Source organism: Colius striatus, chromosome 4 (genome assembly GCF_028858725.1).
Source record: "Colius striatus isolate bColStr4 chromosome 4, bColStr4.1.hap1, whole genome shotgun sequence".
In the NCBI taxonomy this organism is placed as follows: Eukaryota; Metazoa; Chordata; class Aves; order Coliiformes; family Coliidae; genus Colius; species Colius striatus.
Window position 1 is genome coordinate 84,998,623 of NC_084762.1, and position 19,269 is coordinate 85,017,891.

The 19,269-nt window shown below is 43.1% G+C and overlaps 1 protein-coding gene across 3 annotated transcripts in view; it reads left to right on the top strand.

Moving 5' to 3' along the window:
* ZHX2 (zinc fingers and homeoboxes 2) overlaps positions 1 to 19,269 on the top strand; it is a 75,114-nt gene that overhangs the window by 12,283 nt on the left and 43,562 nt on the right. For 2 of the 3 annotated variants that reach the window (XM_061995979.1, XM_061995980.1), the window contains exon 2: positions 19,026 to 19,097. The gene's annotated coding sequence lies outside the window, so the exon portion shown is untranslated. Of the gene's footprint in view, positions 1 to 15,100; positions 15,147 to 19,025; positions 19,098 to 19,269 lie in introns of those variants that run through there. The other variant, XM_061995981.1, reaches the window with a different exon arrangement.

Here is a 19,269-nt window from a genome sequence, read left to right on the forward strand (position 1 = left end):
TTGATTAAAGTCTGGTTAGTGTGAAACAGGAAGACACTCACCCAGCCTCATCTGAAGCCATTGCTACAAGTCGTTCTCATTCCATCCCTAACATGATCGCAAAGAGCAGCACTGAGTAGTGCTTTCCCTGGGAAGGTGCCAGTTGGTTTAACTCCCTCTGATACCAAAAAGCAGTAGGGAAGCTATTTTTCCCCTCCATCCAGAGTTTGGAGAGAAAATAGTGTTCTTTCCGTTGCTTACATCTACTAGCAATAAAGAGTCCGTCCACTAAATCCCAGCTGCAGCTTGGCTGGTGGTGCACCAGGCAGATTAAAATCTATATTTCTTTTCCACAGCCATCTGCAGAGCAAAAACTAGTGTAAATATAAGTGGAAGGGGTTTGGGATTTTTTTTGCAAAATAGGAAGATATGCTTTAAAGAGAACAGATATAACTCCAGGAATGATAACTGGTCTGTACAAAGTTTAACGCATCTTTTCCATATGCAGCTGGCCTTTGGAGTAAAAATGCTCTTATGTGTTTAGAACATGCAGAGTGTGTCAGGAGTGACCAGTCTTTAATACTGCTTGAGCTTTTGGGCTTGTGAGTAGCTCCAGAGTGGAGGCAGGCTGCAAAATAAATCTGTATCAGAACCATTCCCTGCTACAACTTTCTTGTGATTATTTCCTAGAGTGTGAATATTTTATCCCACATTATATCAATTTAAAAGGCATACTTGATTTCTCTCCTGGAGCCATTTTAGTTGATGGAGAAAAGGTGGATCCAGGGTAGAATTTCAAAGTCCTGTCCTTCACCAAAACAGTGTTTAAGGGTTTATCTTAACAGCTTAATTTCATACTACTAGGACAAGTTGAAGAGCCCACTCAGATAGCCTGGTGGTAGCCACAGCTTTGTGGTAGAACGTGGTCATATTGTGCCCTGTATGGCTACAGCAGGTTCTGGTGGGAACCATCATCACATTGATCTCCAGGAATATCCGTACAGCGTGCTGAATGCCATTTTCTTTTACCCTCAAAGCTAGTGTAAGTATCTCTAGGGAAGATGTCTGGACTCTGCTGTTACAAGAATAGCATCCAGATCTTGAGTGACTCTTGTCACTCTTTATTGAAGCAGTTCATCCGAAAGCTAGAAAATGGGCAGATACAGGAATTGAGTCCCTGTCCCTTAGCTGCTGCAGCTTTTCCAGAGGCAGATTTGATGGGACTGCAGAGCAGATGATCATTATTTTTTGTAGTTACCAAAGGTGCCATTAGCTCTCCAGATGTAGAGAGAGCTGCTCTCTTCATTGTGAGAAACCTGCATGTTCATCCCAGCAAGGACATGAAGCTCCTCCTAAGTTTTGTGAGACCTTTCCTCACTGCTTCCTTCATAGTTAGGAGGAGTCTGCCCAAAACAGACCCTGTTCCCTCTGTCTGGGTTTGGTGTTGAGTCACAGTTGAAGGATGTTGTGAAATCTCTTGTTCTTGGGAAGCGGGAAGACCAGTGTAATTCAAAATGTTGGAGGCTGAGTCTTATCTTTGCAAAAGGCATCAATGATGAAGTATGTGAAAAAAAACAGCAATAATTAACTTTTTCAGTAAGTAGAAACCTACTGTATCCTACGAAATAACTAGGAAGGGTTCTCTGTAGAAACATCAACTTTTGGTTCTTGCTGTTGTAACATAAACTAGAAGAGCTACTGGCAGCAGAGAAGTTCCAGATGTGTCTTCTGCATGCTGCTCAGCTGTGGGTTACGTTTCCAAGGAAAAAGCATGTCTGTTCACACTCTAGGGCAGATGCGTGATTTCAACACTTTTGGACTGAGGACTGGACCATGCTTCTGAGGATGCTGCAACTCATTATACTTTTTCCTTTTCTGCCAGTGCACTCATGACTTGTCATGATAAAAATCACGTTTATGGATCGTTATTTCTAAAGGCTAACCTTCAAAGTAATGTCTTGGCTTCGAAGTTATCAATGGGATACCGGTAGTTTGAGCGGTTTTGATAGAAAACATGTTCATTAACTGTTTCTGTGTTTGCCTTCTGTCCTCAGGGAGAGGTACCCACTTTTGGAAGTGTTACCTTAAGTTTTCACGTGTGTTTAGATTGGTAGATACACCAGCCAGCAACTGCTTTGGTTCATAGTAAATGCTGACTCAGGACGACGTTATCTAAGTATAAAACTAAGAAGAAATCTTGGGCAAAACCAGCCTTATGGCTCATGGGTAGAAAGAGAGGAACAGGTCAGCCAGCCAAATAAAATGGCTCATGGTTCAGTCTGGGATGAAGTTGTCTTGGAAGACATGCTAAACTTGATGACTCTAGAAGAGTTCAGTCATCCTTTGAGATGTGTTAGTTTCTCATTTTTGCTATTGATGCTATTATGTATTGTGCTTGTCTTGGCTTAAGGAATGCAAGTTTGCCTTATTACTACCATGCTCCTGTAGCTGGGTCCTTCTGCACTAACATGACATGACGGAGCCCAAAACAGCACTCATCTCGAGTTTGCATATCAATGAAAACTGTCCTGTTGGGTTTTTTATAAAGCCGTTTATTTCATGATATTAACAGCTTAACTCTTACTTGACAGCATCTGACAGTCTCCACCTCCAGTGCACCAAGCAACTCCACATGGAAAGGCATGCCAGCCTACACAACAGATTTCTAGCAGCAAAGCTGTACTGGCCAAAAGGTGTGGATAAGTGATTCCTGAGTGACATGGCCATGCTGGCACAGCCCTGAGGCATGGCATGCCTACGCTGGGGAAGCCACCCTTTCTCTGGCCTGCAACAGCCTCATGCTGGGCCTTTGGAGCCCAGGGCTTTGCTGTGATGGCCCTATCTGCTGAGTAGTGCTTTGACAAGGTTATATGAGTATTCGTTGGTTGCTGTGGTCTTAGTTCCTGTAAATTTTTAAAGGCGTGTTTTTGGATCTTGCTCTGTAAAACAGAAGTGAAAAATGCATTTAAATGTTGCACGTCCTCTCTTACCATCCTTTGTGAGGTGGTTCTGGTGTTCCACCACGCTCTAGAGCAGATGTGACAGCTGATATTCTAGCTATGTGCTATCTAATGCTGGATAATGTTGCAAGATCCAAAAATAAAAAGTGGAAAAATATGCAGACAGAGGAAACAAGGCACAACTTTACTTCTTGGGCAGAGCAACCCTCTTCCTTCTCCATAGCAGAGCTTCACCACCTAAGTCTCGAAAGACAGATAACTCTGTTGGGTTTTCACTACCTACTGTCTTTCCACGCTGAGTCTTAGTCCTTGTCTCCCTTCAAGAGCTTATGTTGTTACATTGCTACTATAGGTCCTTTGTAGAAATACTGCTCCTGTCTTCCTCCTCAGCCTTTTAGAGTCACACATTTCTTTGGTTGAGAAAAACACTTCAAGGTCATCCTCAGCCTCGTTGGGGAAACAGAGAGCAGTTTATCAGCACTTATACAGTTCCATCTCTCTTAAAATACAAGCAGCAAGTATCTGCTTGTATATTTTCCGTCCTAGTGTTTGTGATTCAGAAATGCTTTGTTACAGGAATTAGGTGTAGAGGCACTGAGGAATAAAAAAGGTTTACAACAAGGTCAGGTGAAGAATTAAAACTTCCTCTCCCGTAGCCTGGCTGGGACCATACTTTTTTGCCTCTGCTTTTCCTCTGGTGTACCAGTATCCCTGGGTTGCGAGTTGTTTCCTAAACAGCTCAGCTTCTCAGTACAGTATAGGGTGCAGGAATTTCCAAACAGATCCGTACAGATGTGACAGCTGAGTCCCACAGACGCCAAAGGCCATGTCAAACCTGCAATTTTCTTATTTATCTGTTTGTATGTTTAAAGTTACTTATTGCCTTTGGCAAAACTAATACAGTCATTCAGTCTATGGGAATTATCCAGTTAAGTCTCAGATCAAAGCCTATTGAGATGTGACTATCAACAAGAAAGCATCAAGATCACCAACTTGGCCTCATGAGGAATGTGGATTCTCACTTGAAGCAAATCCGTGACAAAGCTGTGATTTTGACTTTGTTTTCTCTCAAAAAAAGAATGGGAAATGTCTCATCTTTTATAACAGTCTTTAGCCCCACCACACCCCATTGAAACTTGTCATTTTTTTCTTCCTGACAAGGGGATCGAGAAAATTATTTTTCTAGAGCAGGGTCCGGTCAAGATGCAAACATGGTATGCAGAAGCTGAGTCTGAAATATTACTGCTCTCCAGCAAGTTTCCTCTCCTATATGCCAGTTCATAGCTATGGAGAGCAGGGATGCCTGGCTTCCCAGGGAATGAAGCTATCATGTTTAGCCTGTTCCAGTTCATGAGAGATGAGACCTCAGTGTAATGTTCATAATTACATCTCCATTTCCTATTCCCTCTCTTCCACGTTCTCCTTGCAAGCAGGAACTCACTGTTACTGTAGGAATTCACACCAACATCCTAACATTCAGAAGCAGCACTTGTTATTTTTACTGGTTTATTGAGGGGTTTTTTGGAAGCAAAATGCTAAAGATAAAAAAGCAAGTCAGTAAGTAAAGCATTTAAATGAATGTGCAGTCACTGCTGTGGCCTCATCTGGAGTACTGTGTCGAGTTTTGGGCTCCCCAGCTCGAGAGGGACAGAGAACCTCTGGAGAGAGTCCAGTGCAGGGCCACCAAGATGATCAGGGGACTGGAACATCTTTCTTATGAGGAAGGAAAGGCTGCATTATGTGGGGCTGTTCATCCTGGAGAAGAGGAGACTGACAGGGGACCTCATTAGTTCTCTACCAGTATTTGAAAAGTGTGTGTCAAGAAGATGGGGCAACAGTGTAGTGCCCAGTGGTAGGACTAAGGGTAATGGACAAAAGCTGGAACACAAAAAGTTCCACTTAAGGAAAAACTCCTCTCCCATTCAGGTGAGGGAGCCCTGGCACAAGCTGCCTAGGGAGAGTGTGGAGTCTCCTCTGAAGGTTTTAAAAAACCTGCCTGGACACGTTCCTGTGTGACCAGATCTAGGTGGACCTGCTTTAGCAGGGGTGTTGGACTAGATGATCCTTATAGGTCACTTCCAACCCCTACCATTCTGTGATTCTGTTATTCTGTGAAATGGGCCAGTATGTGGCTTGATGCCTTTAGCTCCTGTCCCTTTTTTGGTTTTAATTTTGAGCACAGGAACAGGCCAGTATAAGACCATATGCTTACAAAATGCTGGTCATGTATCTGTCATGTTTTGTCACACTGTGAACGTAGCTGTGGGACTCCAAACTTTACTGCCTTTCCCTCTCGTGTTTTTCATCTCCAGTAATAGCAATTGTTTTCCAGTCAGCTTCTGCATCTATTGTGGATAAATTGGAAATGTGATTTCACTTCATTCAGTGACAGTGGGAAATTCATAACCTGGGAAATTTGCAGGGGAAATGTTAAGCATGTGCTTAAACATCATTGATGCTGATCAAGTTAAGTGTGCACTTAAGCCTTAGGAGCTATTGCCTGCTTTCAAGTGTTGGTCTTAGTGGAGGGTTCTGAATGAAGGAGAATTGATCTCCACTTACAAGGTGCTAAGGATGGAAGTGCACCTTGAGGGATGCAGTAATCCGCAGAAGTTGATGCTGATGCTGTTGTGGACATCATCTTGGTCAAACCTTTTAATTTTCCAAAGATAAGATCATTTCAGCATCATTTAAAGATGCCTTTGATTTTTAAAATTTGGGTTGTTTTTTTTTTCCTTGTGATCTGTTTTCCCTGATTTTTCTAGACATGTAATTGCCTTTGCAGTTTTAACAAGGTTTTGAAGTTAACACTTCTTTGAGGTAGTGATATCTAGGCCAGAGAGGTTCACACCTCTTTAGTGTGAGCAAGTTCTTGTGATGTTTGGAGAGAGAGGTCTTGTGATGGGAATGTGGAGAAGCAGGGAATCAAGGCTCCTCCGTCCAGATTCGATCTCTGTGGCTTTCCCTCCTGTGAGCCTTTGGCAAATGAAAGATTAATGCAGACTCCATATAACCATCTTTAAAATAGATCTCTCTTGGGGAGAGTATGGATTAATTAACATTTCAGAGGCGCTTTGAGTTCCTTTGATAGGTGTTGCAAAAATGAAAAAGGTTGCATTTTTTTTTTCTTTCATGACATAGGCTGTCTAAAGGAAGGATTTTAATGATGTTGGTTTACCTCCTAAGAGCTCTTTTTCAAATGGAGGACTATTTAACGTCTTATGTATGTACCAATATGGTGTTTTATTGCCTATTTAAGCCAAATATAATATATAACGTCTGGACCAAGACTGGATTTGGTAGCTTCACATCATGAAAACTCAGGATGATAATTTGCCAGTAGCCTTAGGGCTCTGATAGTAATTTGCCAGATGCTATACTGAACGTATTTTGCATCTGTATTTACATAAATGCGTTAATTAAAATTATATGCACCAACCTGAGATAGATGAGCAGCACTGACTGCTATCTGTTTACATTCCCTGACAGTAAACCCTTGCCTTGGCTGCTTCTTGAGGATTGTTAAGACTTGACAAGGCTATTTGAGGTGCAGACAAGAAACTTGACAGATTAGATTAGATTCTGCTGCAAATTGAGGAGTGACCTTAAGCTTCCAGCACCAAATTCAGCCTTCATTTTAGCAGCAGAGGAGATTTTAGTGTTTTGATTCCAGGGGTCAAATTTGGTCCGCAGATGCTCTAGATTTAGGGTAATTTGGTGCAGTCACGATTTATAACTTCTTGCAGACTATGTCTGCTTTGTCACACATGCAGGAAGTGAAACCACACTGAGGACAGTAGAAAAACATTTTAAATACAGCTTGCATCAAGAATAAAATTTCTGAGCACTTTTCATCTCTGAACAGAACATTACAGAACTCCTTATAGGGCAAAGTGCCCTACATAAAAGGGGATTTAGGGCCCAAGTGAGGTCCTGGTTGCTTGAGTGAGACATGTGAGAGCTCGTTAGTAAGTCTGGATGAAGGCAGTGGAGATTTTGGTTGAGGTTTTTGCTTAGACCACACATTTAATCTGGAAAATGCAAGCATATAAATGCAAATTAAATCCAAGCTGTGCGGTTTGCCTTTGGACAGTGGAGGATGTTCCGGTTGATGTTGCTGTGCTGCTTCCCAGTTATTCATAAGTTATCATAAAGGAAAGAAATCGAGTGGCAAAGCTACAATAGATTTCACAGACTGCTTTGAAGATACACAAAGGACAGGCTAAATGGAGCTGTAACTACCCTGCCTGGGTTGGAGCATGGCTGAGCTTTATTTAAAGGTGTTTACTTAACTTGCTCTATAGAAGATACCTCAAAGACGCTGCTGCCTTCATGGGAGGTTGTACATATATTGAGGATTGGACTAGATGACTTTAAAGGTCTATTCCAACCCAAGCTATTCTATGATTTTATGATTCTATATAAATCTAAGCATTACCTGTCACTTTCTCTGGTGACCCCTGACTTTATTTGCCTCTAGTCATTTGTGAATACAGTTTGATAGAGTTTGTTCAGGTTCAGCATATTTGTACATTAATGCGTTTGCCTGATAGCTCTGTCAGAGGATAAACTACCCCATGTATTACAGCCTGCCACAGGATAAGTGGCCAAAGCCTGTTTATTGAAGTCCACATGCAAGAGCACAGGCACAAAACCATCTATGGTTTTTTGCAAAGTGACCTAAATATTTAAATTAGGAGGTGTTAGTAAGTGGTCTGACACACATGTCTGAGAGTGTGGGGTGAGTGGCATGGCAGCACCACAGCCCTCAGAAATGACAGTCATAGGTGACTGCAGGAGTGATCTGCTGCCAGGGCACTGTCTGGCAGGGGTTGTAGCCAGGCAGCACCTTGCACTGGTGGCATGTGGTGGTCATAGTCAAGTCTTTGCAATCTTGTGAAGCTGCAGCCTTAATTTAAACTGAATAAGATAAATAAATCCAAACTGTCAGTCTTGCTTTACCTCATCCATAATAAGATGAAAACATTTCCCATGTTAAATTTGTTATGATGAGGAGATGCTCTGATAATTGATAGGAAGGTGGGGAAGGCAGCTGAAGGGAAGCAGCCATGATTTCTGCTTGATGTGAGGGAGAGAAGGGGAAGGTACTTACTGGTTACTCAGTCCTGCTTTTTACAGTCACTAATCAGAGTGAGAAAGGTGAGCAGAGCTCAGCTCCTCCCCACTAACAATGCTTTTGCAACACAAGGGAAGCAAATGATTCTATGGTTCTGTGAAATGAAGGAGAGAGTCTTGGATGTGGGGACATCCATCGGTTGGTTGTCCGTGCTCAGCCCTCTACTTTCCCCTCTGCCATCCGTATCGCATCTCCCAGCAAGGCCACTGCCGCAGCCCAGCCCCTAGCAAAGGAGCGGTATAGAATCACAGAACTGTTTTGGTTGGAAAAACCCTTTAAGATCTAGTCCAACCACTAACCTAACCTATGGTGGCTGGTAGCCAGGAGCCATGAAAAGTTTGGGTTTGCAGCCCCACTCCAGTGCTGAAACTGCCACTGATTTGTACCCACGTCCAAGGTGTTGCTGCCTCTGTTGGCACCAAGTTTTGTACCTCTGACTTTCCCAAGGTGACCTCTCAGTGTGTTTTGAGGTGGGAGAGCAAGCCAGGGAGAGGGTTTAGCAAGCAGCCCTGCATTTGGAGAAGGTTTCTTTTAAAAATCATTGTGTCTGTCTGATTTTAAAATTCACTGCTAATGCTTTTAAGTGTAGCAAGTGCTGTAAGCCAGCCTTTAATGGGCCTGTGCGTATACTGTTACAGCCGCACAGATACCTGGAGATTTAGTTGAGAGAAGCCTGGCCTAGTTTTTCAGGTTAGGTAGCAGTGCATTTTCATTTCCCTATTTAACATGAGCCTCCCCAGTCTTATTTTTCAAGGCAGTTGCTTGGAAAGGTTGCAAAGCTTCAAGCAACCAGTTAATATAGGGGCAAGACAGAAGCTGGGTTGTAATGTAGCAATAATTCTTGCAATTAGAGGTATATTGAGAAGTTCACTTCAGCCTTCGATGAGGTGTGGCATGGTGGGGTACTGGAAGATCACCCTTGGGCAAAGGGACATCTGGCAGCTCTCTTATAGATGTGCAATGCTGGAGGCAGCATCCAGCAATCTGGCATAGTGTCCCTAATGAAGTCAAGGCTTAATTGGGTAAAATCATGGCGAGAAAGTGTTGAGATTTAATCAATTGGTATCAGAAATCATTAAGCCATTAGGGTGTGGTGGGGGTTGTATGTGTTACATGTGGTGTAAACTATTACCCATTGTTCTATCCCAGCTCTCCAGACTGGGAAAATGGAATACAAAAAGGCTGAGGGATTCATACTGATGATCCTCTGGATCTTGCCAAGTGGTCATCCCAGAGCCAGGAGAGAAATGCTCAGCTTAGTGAGACTCCACTCAAGTTCTGATGTGGAAGCACATTTGCAAATGGTCCTGCGTGCCACATGCCCAGGTCCCTGGGAGATGAAGTCTTGCCAAAGTGGGCACCCACCTTCCAGCAGAAGCACGTTTCTACTCAGGCTGCTGTGCAGTGTGTCGTTATTGCCACCATCAGCAAAATATGCAAAAAGGATCTCTCAGAAGTACAATGACTCTATCCTGAAAGCTCTTGAGAGCTAGCTCATTAGCTCTTTGTTTTAGCTCTTAGTTAGAGTTCTCAACTACTTTATGGATTTTGTTTTTTCCATCTATCATCTGGAGTTGTAAGCAAATTTTCTGTTGGTAAGCGTCCTCCTAGAAGTGTACTTTCTCAATTTACCACCTGTGTGTCTAGATGAGGTTGATACAAGACCAAAATGTCTGCAGAACGTCATGTCTTCCTAAAACAGGATCCAGCCTTTTGTCACCCCAGGCCAGTTTTTATTATTTCTATTTTGGAGTTACTCAAGACATACCTTGAGGTTGATGAAACAACATAAAGCAAAGCTGGAGGCTGTGCCAAATCATTTTTAGCCACAGAGAAAAACTTAGCAGAGGGCTGGAGAAGAGGGATAAATCAATGGTAAAACGTGTGTGAGTGCTTTTAACATGTTCGTCTCAGGTTAACTTTCTTAGATTTTTTCAGTACTCTTAACTTTTGTACACCTAACAGCAAAAACCATCAAATAGTATTTAACAAAAACAACAGCAGTATGAAAGGAGGGCATTTACTGAATTTATAAATCAATCCTGATGATCTTTCGCTGTTTGACTTTATTATTAACAAAAAAAAATCTACCTTTTTGATTTGGAGTCACCCAACAAAACTAATCCTTGTCTCAGATGGATGTTTGACTTGAGTTCTGATGTTCTCTTTTTCTTCTTTTTAAAGTAAAAAAACCCCTTTAGCTTAAAAAAAAAAAAAAGATTGTATTTGCAGAATCAATAAAAAAGCTGACCCAGATAAAAGTGTGCAAAAATTGGTTTCATGCCCTAGAACTTTTCCTGCGTGCTTTTTGATGCAATGTATCTGATCCTTCAAAAAGGAGGTAACATACAGTGATCTCAGCAGCTTTGAAGAATTGTTCTGGAAGAATAACAAGGAGCACTGGAGAAGGGGGTGTGTGCACATGTACCTTTTTTCCCGCTCATTAAATATATCATGAGATGGAAGAAATTAATATCATGTTGCCAATTTTGTGGAAGGATAGGATAAATTTGGTATAAAATCTGTTTATGTCTGATTTTTAAAGAGTGTAAGTGCATTTTTCCTGACCAGCTCTACACAGCAGATTGTGAATTGCACTGTACCTTCTGTGGTTCAAACCTGCTCCTGCTGGAGTGACTGGCAAAGATGTATCCAAATAGTAGCAGGATTCACTCTCAGAGTGCAATTATGCCCTGGATTCTGAATCAGGTAGAAATTTGTAAAAAGCATCTGCTGCTACAGATACATTCCAATATAAATAGGAGCCAGATCTTATTTTGATTTAAATACAGCAGTTAGAGCTACAGGAATCAGACATTCGTGTCTGAACCTGTATTGCTTTGACTTCCAAAAACATCCCAGGCTCTTTAGGTCTGTGGACATGGAGGTGTGACAGATGGGCCTTCAATATAGGCCTCACCACAGTGAAGGTGATAAATTGACGGGACAGATTTGTAGGACCACAAGACTGGCAGACTGTAAGGAGAAGGTTTACTTCTATCCTCTGTGTTCTCTACCTGAAAAACGAAAAGGTAAAATCTAGCCAGAGGGGAAGGATGGGCCCAAAATGGCTAGTTCCTGATGGAGTTAAGCACTGTCCAGGCTGTGCTGACTAGCCCTAGGATAGGAAGAAAAGGCCACAAAAGCAACTGGTTGGTGGGAGTTTACACAAGCCTTTTCCACTGCTTGAGGTCGGTTTTTCAGTGCTTGGGGTCATTTTTACAGTGTTCTGTATATGCAGATTTGATCTTTTCAGCTGCATTTCTATGGGCCATGGGCGCTGGAGTGCATGGAGGGACCAAAGTGCTGGCACTGGGGCTGGGTAGCTGAAGAGCAAGTGCAGCAGGCAGACACAGGCCCTGGGCAATGCTTACCTCAGACTGCTCTAGGAGTTTGCAGTGAGGAGAGCAGCTGAAACTCAGCACCAAGCGGGACCATATAGCAAAGCATAGGGAAGTCCAAGTAGCCTTTCCTACAGTCTCTTCATGGCTACTTGTTTACTTGTAGCTGAAGACAGGTCATCTGACACAAGCATAAGAGCTACTGACCAGGTGCATCTCACTTAATTTTCCATATATAGACATGTGGATGGACTTACTGAAAATGAAAGACTAACACCTAACATTGGGTCCTCACAACCAAATGAAGGATGAACACAATTATTTGAAAGGAGCAAAGTGATTTCTTGCATTATGTTTACACTCTGTGCTCATTTTTTTTCTTGTACCAGTTTTGCACTGACTGCTGCAGTTTGGCAGGAATATGCAAACATGTCGGTGCTTACAGCCAAAAGTAGGAATGGTCTAAACAGCCAGAAAAGGGAAACCCCTTCCTCTTGTATTTATTTTTAAGACAGGAAAATGTACTCACAGGCTAGCCTTGACCAGTCTTTCTCTTTTTTGTTTTCCTTTTAAGTTGGCTGAGTTGGTTTTTTTTTTTTTCAGCTTGAGGGTTGAGGGAAACAAAAGAGGGAATGAATCAAGAGCCAGGAGAAAAGAGTGTCTGCTGTTGCGTTGTGTCATGTGGTGAGGAGATCAGGCTGAAACTGGAGAGACCAGGCCAAACCTAACAGCAGCACTGGGAGGCTTCAAATTGTGCCACTCTGGCAGCAGATCTAAGTGGTGAAAATAGCTAGTGATGTTTCTGACTGAAGCATAGGTTGAAGAGCTTTGTGCACACATGAAGTCGTGCTGATGGACTGCTACTCACATCATTTTCCCTACCTGTCTGCGTGATACATCTTACAGTCTTGAATGACGACCCTCATCCTTTTCAAATTGGCATATGTTTAGACTTGTGGGGACTGATGTGATTTAGCGTGTTTTTGTATTGTATTCCCTTCACTTTTCTCGCTTTCTGTTGGTCTTTTCCTCTACTGCTGTTGTTATGTGCTTAGGTATTTGAGGGGGAGAGGAAAGACTCTGTGATTCTTGGCTACGTCCACTGTGTACAAGGTATACCACGTCTCTTCAGAAAACTTGTATGATGAGACTTAGGTGGATCTGAATACAGGGACTGCAACGCTACAGGCTTGGAGAAGAATGTCTGGAAAGCTCCCTGATGGAAAAGGACCTTGGGGTGTTAATTGACAGCTGGTTGAACATGAGGCAGCAGTGTGCCCACATGGCCAAGAAGGCCAATGGCATCCGGGCTTATATCAGAAATGGTGTGGCCAGCAGGGCCAAAGAAGTGCTGTACTCAGCACTGGTGGGGCCGCACATCAAGTTCTGTGTTCAGTTTTGGGCCTTTCACTTCAACAAAGGTGTTGAGCTGCTGGAGTGTGTCCAGAGGAGGGCAATGGCACTGGTCAAGGGTCTGGAGCACAAGTCTGATAAGAAGCAGCTGAAGGAGCTGGAGGTATTTAGGCTGGAGAAAAGGAGGCTGAGAGGAGACCTTATGTCTCTACAACTACCTGAAAGGAGTCTGTAGTGAGGTGACGGTCAGTCTATTTTCCCAAGTAACAAGCGACGGGACAGGACTCAAGTTGCAGCAGGAAAGGTTTACATTGGATATTAGAAAATATTTCTTCACCAAAAGGGTTATTAAGCATTGGAACAGGCTGCCCAGGGAAGCGGTGAAGTCACCATCCCTAGAAATGTTTAAAAGATGTGTAGATGTGGTGCTTTGGGACATGGTTTATTGATGGACTTTGCAGTGCTAAGTTAATGGTTTTACTTGATCTTAAAAGTCCTTTCCAATTTAAATGATTCTGTGATTCTATGACTGGACATCCTGTGGTGTTGAAAATTAATTTACAGATGAGCAGTCTGCAGCTTGGTGGTTTAAAAATAAAATAAACATTATTGCTGTGCATATGTTGGGCAGCAAAAAGCATCCTACAACTGTGCTACTGTAGCAACCACTGTGTTGGAAAGCAGTTATCAATCATGGTTCTGGCAGAAGGAGAGTCTGACAACTGTTTTCCAACATATTTATTACTGTGGGCAAGTAGGTAGCTAGCCAGAGGGTGACAGTCTGAAATGCGAGGTTGAAGAGGAACAACATGAAATAGTTTACTAAAAGCCAAATAAATTCATGATAAACTTTCTGTTGGCCAGAACCCTACAGGACATCACTATCTTTCTCTGGTTGTTAAACATTCTTGCTTTAAAGCCCTTGATGCCAATTTAAAATAGTATAAGAGTCTGAGGTTTCTCACCCTTCAAGAAAACACTTTGATTTGTTGAAGCAAGCTAGGAACAGTTAAGGAAATAGGAAAGCGAGTGATATACCTTTCTCTGCAGTGACATCTGCAGCTGGGGGATATGTTGAAAAGTAAATATCATCGACTTGGACCAGTGCTTTCCGATTGTCTTTCATTTTGGTTTAGTGTGCTGTTTCCCAATGAACTAGACTTAATGATGGGAAGTGAGGTGCAGAAAGTCTGTGTACAACCTCAGCGGAGGCACAGGGGATCATCCCCAGTGCTGAGACTGGGGGGGTTCATATAGTTTGTTGACTCTTTTTTAGAAAAAAATACTGAAAAATGTCAGAGTTATTGTCCCTCTGTCTGTCCAGTGCCAGGGAAACCAGGCCAGGACCCTCACCAGTCCCAGCCTCACCTTGCAGCCAATGCAACCACACCTGCTGCTGGCAGCTAAACCATGTCTTCTTACTGGCTTCAAATAAAACTATGGATGAGCTCGTCTTGGCCCTGAGCATCCTGAGCCTGATGAGTCGGAGCAGTCATCTAGGAATGGCAGTCAGGCAAAGGCAGCCTCGGTGGCTGCCCAGGCTGCCTGGCTCGTCCCTCCACAGCCTTGAAGTATCACAGAATCAGAATGGTAGGGATTGGAAGGGACCTTTAGAGATCTAGTCCAACATCCCTGTCAAAGCAGGTCCACCTAGATCAAGTCACACAGGAACATCTATGACCAGGCGGGTCTTGAAGACCTCCAAGGAAGGAAACTCCACACCCTCCCTGGGTAGCCTGTGCCAGGGCTCCCTCACCCAAACAGTGAAATAGTTTTTCCTTATATTTAAATGGAACTTTTTGTGCTCCAGCTTCATCCCATTACCCCTTGTCCTGTTGCTAGATACAATAGAAAAAAGGGATGCCCCAACCTCCTGACACCCACCATTTAGATATTTGTAAATATTAATGAGAAACATGAACTCTTACGTTTCTCTCTGATGGAATGTAAGATTAGTTTCATCTTGATAGAGAGCATGCATTCTGAAATGCTCTAAAGCTCAAAGAGAGGGTGAGTAGTTTCTGTGACATTGCTGCACAGTGAAAGTCAGCCTAAAGCTACAAAACTTGTCCCGTTTTTTGAAGACAGCTTTGTTTTTTGCTCTTATTTACTCTTATTTTGCTATTATTTGCTCTTCACTTATTTGCCGAAAGTCATTGCAAAGTGAGGATTTGGTCTGTTCCTCTATAGACATTTTCCTGAGGGAAGCAAAGGCTGGAGAGCTGCTATGTGCTGTGGCCTTGGAGGTGCTCCCTGGAACAGCTTCTGTTCACAGGTACATGCAAACGGTGCAGTGTAAGACCTTGTGCAAGCTGTTGTAACACTGCTGAGGTGGAGAAGACCCTTGGAAGGAGCCTCCCATTCTGTATTTCCCAGGTAATTTTCTCAGGGAGCACTGCTGTGGGGTAAATATAGGCATCTCCCATTCACTTTTGTTCAGAAGGCTGGAGAAAGGTGGCTGAGTACCAAGTAGGGTAGGAGTAGAAGCACAGGGATAGAGAGATGTGGGGAATACCTCCTAGGCCTCTCAAAGCATCACCATCTGCACCCCTCAGAGCACTGTGCGAGTTTTTACTGGCTTTTTCACCACATATTTAGGTATTTGATGGAAACCGGACTATGGTTTATGTATTTGTCTTAGGGATGGATTACATTTTTGAGCTTTATATAATGGTGTTGAAGTGAAGGATGGTCATGAACAATGTTGCTCCATTGAGCTGAAGTCTGACAGGTTTGGTGGAGATTTAAAAAGCACCAGACCAGCAGCCAGGAGCTGTTGGGATACTCAGGATCCTTCAAGATAAATGAGAGTCTCAGCGTGTGGAGACAGACGACTTTCAGGAACGCTTGTATCTGCTAATCATGCTGTAATAACAGTCTGCAATCTACAGACTGCAAACCCTCCATTTCCAACGCAGCTGTGCATATTTAATTCTATGGAAGGCATTTCTAGTCTAGTGTTAGAAGTAATTCAGATGGCTAAGGTGGTAATTTTGATCATGGTAGTTTTTAGGGAAATCTAGGTGCAAGCTAGACTAAAAAGTTAATAGATGCCTCATATGATACAAACACTGGGGGGTGAGGAGCGGAGACACGGCAGGCAGCTGTCAGTACCCCAGCATGCACCCCAGCCTCTCCGCACTCCTGCCTTTCCAAGCCAGGAGCAGAGAAGAACAGCATCGTGGGGCTGGTTAGCTTGATGAAGAAAATCTGCCCTTACCTATTGCCTATGCCACCAAATTCTGGGCTTTGGGACCAGCAGGCCCTGGGGATGGATCACCGTCAGTGTCAGGAAAGAGGCACCAAAACCTTGTGGGGCTACAGAGGATTGGCACGACCTGCTCTTCAGCGATGTATTTGGCTGATTGCAGGGTTTAAACCACCTAGCTGGCATCTTTAAGGAAAAGAAGTCGGCAGGAGTTTGGGTTTTATTTTCCTTCATTTCTAGTGCAGCTGGGGAAACCCAGTGTGTACAGGGCCCCCAACTCCATTTCTCTCTATAAAATGTTCTTTTGCAAAATTGATCATTTCTGTAGGTTAAGAGAATCTCAAAGGAACTTTTCTGTCAAGCATCTAAAAAGTACCACGATTTTTCTTCCCTACCCTAACAGCAGCTTGAGATTTACATTTTAGCTCACTGAAGATATCTCAGCAATCTGGGGTTTGCATTAAATTTCATGACAAACAAAGTGAACTAATCCCATTTTGAAGTGGTTAGCGCTGTAGTGTTTGGGTTGCAGAAACCCTGCAGAGTGCTGATGTTCATCAAGTTACATACTTTAAAAAGTACTTTAAAAATATGTTTGTTTTGTTTTGCCATGAGATGTTGCTTTTTTGGGAGAAGCATCTAGAATAATGAAGCAGCTGGTGGCTGAGTCTGCTGTTAGGTGTGTGGAGAATGAAGGATGGCTGGGGTTGTCCTCTGTGTGGTGCAGACTGCATACACACACACAGAGGCAATTCCTGTGAGCCAGATACCATCATCACCTGTTTTGTATGTGTAGTCACCAGGACACTGCATGGGAGCCAGCAGATACAGATCACACCAGCTCTTGTCAATGACTATGCAGGTGTTTATGTGGCACAGCTCATATAGGTGAGGACACGATGCCTACATGAATGTCCTCCCATGGAGTGGGGAGGTCTGGTATGAATTCACCTGATCTCAGAGTCATGATGCATTTCATGGAAGTGATTCATGCCAAGGAGAGCTGCATCCCCTATGTTGAGCTGTCTTAGAATAAGTGTGCCCCCACAGGAGGCTGCTCAAGAGCTGCCCACACAGGGATGCTCAGGATAAACAAACTTGGGCAGGAGTTTTCTTTTCATTAGTATTTACATAACCATTAGAAAATGTTTGTGTATGAAATGTGATTGTGACTCCTTCATTTCACTATTGCCTAACTCCAGGCTTTCAAAAGCAGTAGCAGATCTCCCAGAACCATCAAATGGTTTAAAAGATCTGAAATATGTATGTGTGTATATATATGTGTGTGTGTTTGTGTGTATAAATGTATTACCAACTTGTTTCTGAGCTGTTATGTTAAACTCAGATCATATTCTTGTAGTCACAAGGGGTAGAAACTTTCTGCATGCTTTCTGAAGAGGATCGTGCTCTATGAGTAAAACAGCAAGGGACTGGATGTAATAGCCCTGGAGATTTCTCCCTGCTTTATGTTTCTGAAAGCAGGGATCCTCACAGAAACTTCACCAGCTGGGTCTTTAGGAAAAAGCACCAAAAATTGTGAGGCTTATTATACAGTCCTAAGAAGTGAGAGCACCATACATATGTATTTATTTTAATTTACTTTCTGAGCAGAGGTGAGAGATCAGGGGAAAGACAGGGCTCTGTTGCACTATAGGCAATTTTGTTGTTCTTCGAACATGTTTTATTCATAGGGGTGATTTGGGTCCTGTTGGCAAGTGTAGGACACTTTTGCACGTTGGACACAGCACTGAGAAGGCAGGATTTCAGACAGTACTTTCTGTACAGCTGGACTGAACCCATTAAATACAGAAACAACTTGGCCCCAGGCTTGCAGTCTGTGATGGGAGAATGGAAGGTTTGACCCAAAAGAAGGAGGAAGGGCAGCAGGAGACGGCCTGCTGAGCCCAAAAAGGGGTGGAGGTGTAAATAGCACAAAATCTGTAGCTATCCCGTATGTTTCTCTCCTTTACAATTCAGTGAAACCAGCATTTTTTTTTTTGCCTTACTCTGAGACAGAGCAAAGCGGGAAGCAGCTTCCCTTTTATCTATGAATAAACATGCGGCTTTTTCTATTCTAAGCTCTTAAAAAACGGTTCTGGTTGTGTAACAGCTCCTGGCCTCCCAAATCCCTCAATAGCCATGATGCTCTTTCAGGAAATTGAGTGATATCTTCCTTTGAAAAGAGCCAAAGAAATATCTTCCTAACCTGCTGGGAAGGGGCAAAAGACTCCGAGTGATTCCTTTTGGGTTTGCAGGCTGACCTTCCTCAGGCCAGATAACAAGAGCCTGAAGTTTCAAACTCAATAGTTCAGCTTGAGCTGAAAACGCAGGTTGTGCTCTTGGTGCTGCTGAAGCAATCAATAAGCTTCTGCCTCTTTTCTTGTAGTAGCAAGGTGTTTTGCTGTGTGTATTTCTTTTACTTAGAACAGTCCCATGAGCATTTGTTTTCTCTCTACCTATCCTTTGCAGACCTTCATGCACGGTGTTTCTCAGGTGTGTAAACAGATGCTGCCAAAGGGAAATTTTTTATACCAGTTCTGCCATTGCAGCTGTTGAAGATAAATCTTCTTCCATTTCTTTAATGGGGTGGAGGGCTAGAGTGAGGAAAGTGAAGTTTAGCTTTGGGACACAGCAGGTGAGTCCTTTTAAAGAGGAAAAGGGCAATTTTGATGGCATTTCATACAAGTTCCCAGTAGCTGAACAGAGCTTATTCTGGTACATGTCTGCTGCAGCAGATGTTTTGTGGGTATTTCCAGTCTGAACCGCAGCAGCAGTATCTTAGGCCATCAATGTGTGAGTGCTCTCCACTGTCTGCTTGGCCTAAGAAATGTGGATTTTTTTTGTCCCCAAGAGGCTCCCAAGGTTCATTGTGTTACTGTAACAAGGCTGGAGGACCAATTCTTTCAAATTCTGCTTCTGTCAGTGGTGGTCAGTGGAAAAGGGGGTTGCTGCAGTTCCTGTTGGTCAGCGTTCCTGGGTGCTGGTGAAAAAACTCTCCTCTTTCTTTTTTTTCCCCCTAACTTACATAGCTTTTCCCTCTTTTGTAGGTACCAGAAGTTCTGCTCACCTTCAAAGTGGTCTAAGTACTGAGATTCCCAGGATGTGAGAAATACAGTGCTGTGAGTAGCTTCTTTTTTTCCTTTAAATGAGAAAATCAAGCTTGCTCAAACAGAAGGAAGATTTATTTACTTATTTATTTTTGTAAAAAGACACTGTAAGAAATGTGTACAGCAGGCAAATCCAGGCGTTTGGAACCAGCTGGATGCCTTTTGCACCTCTCTGCAACCCACA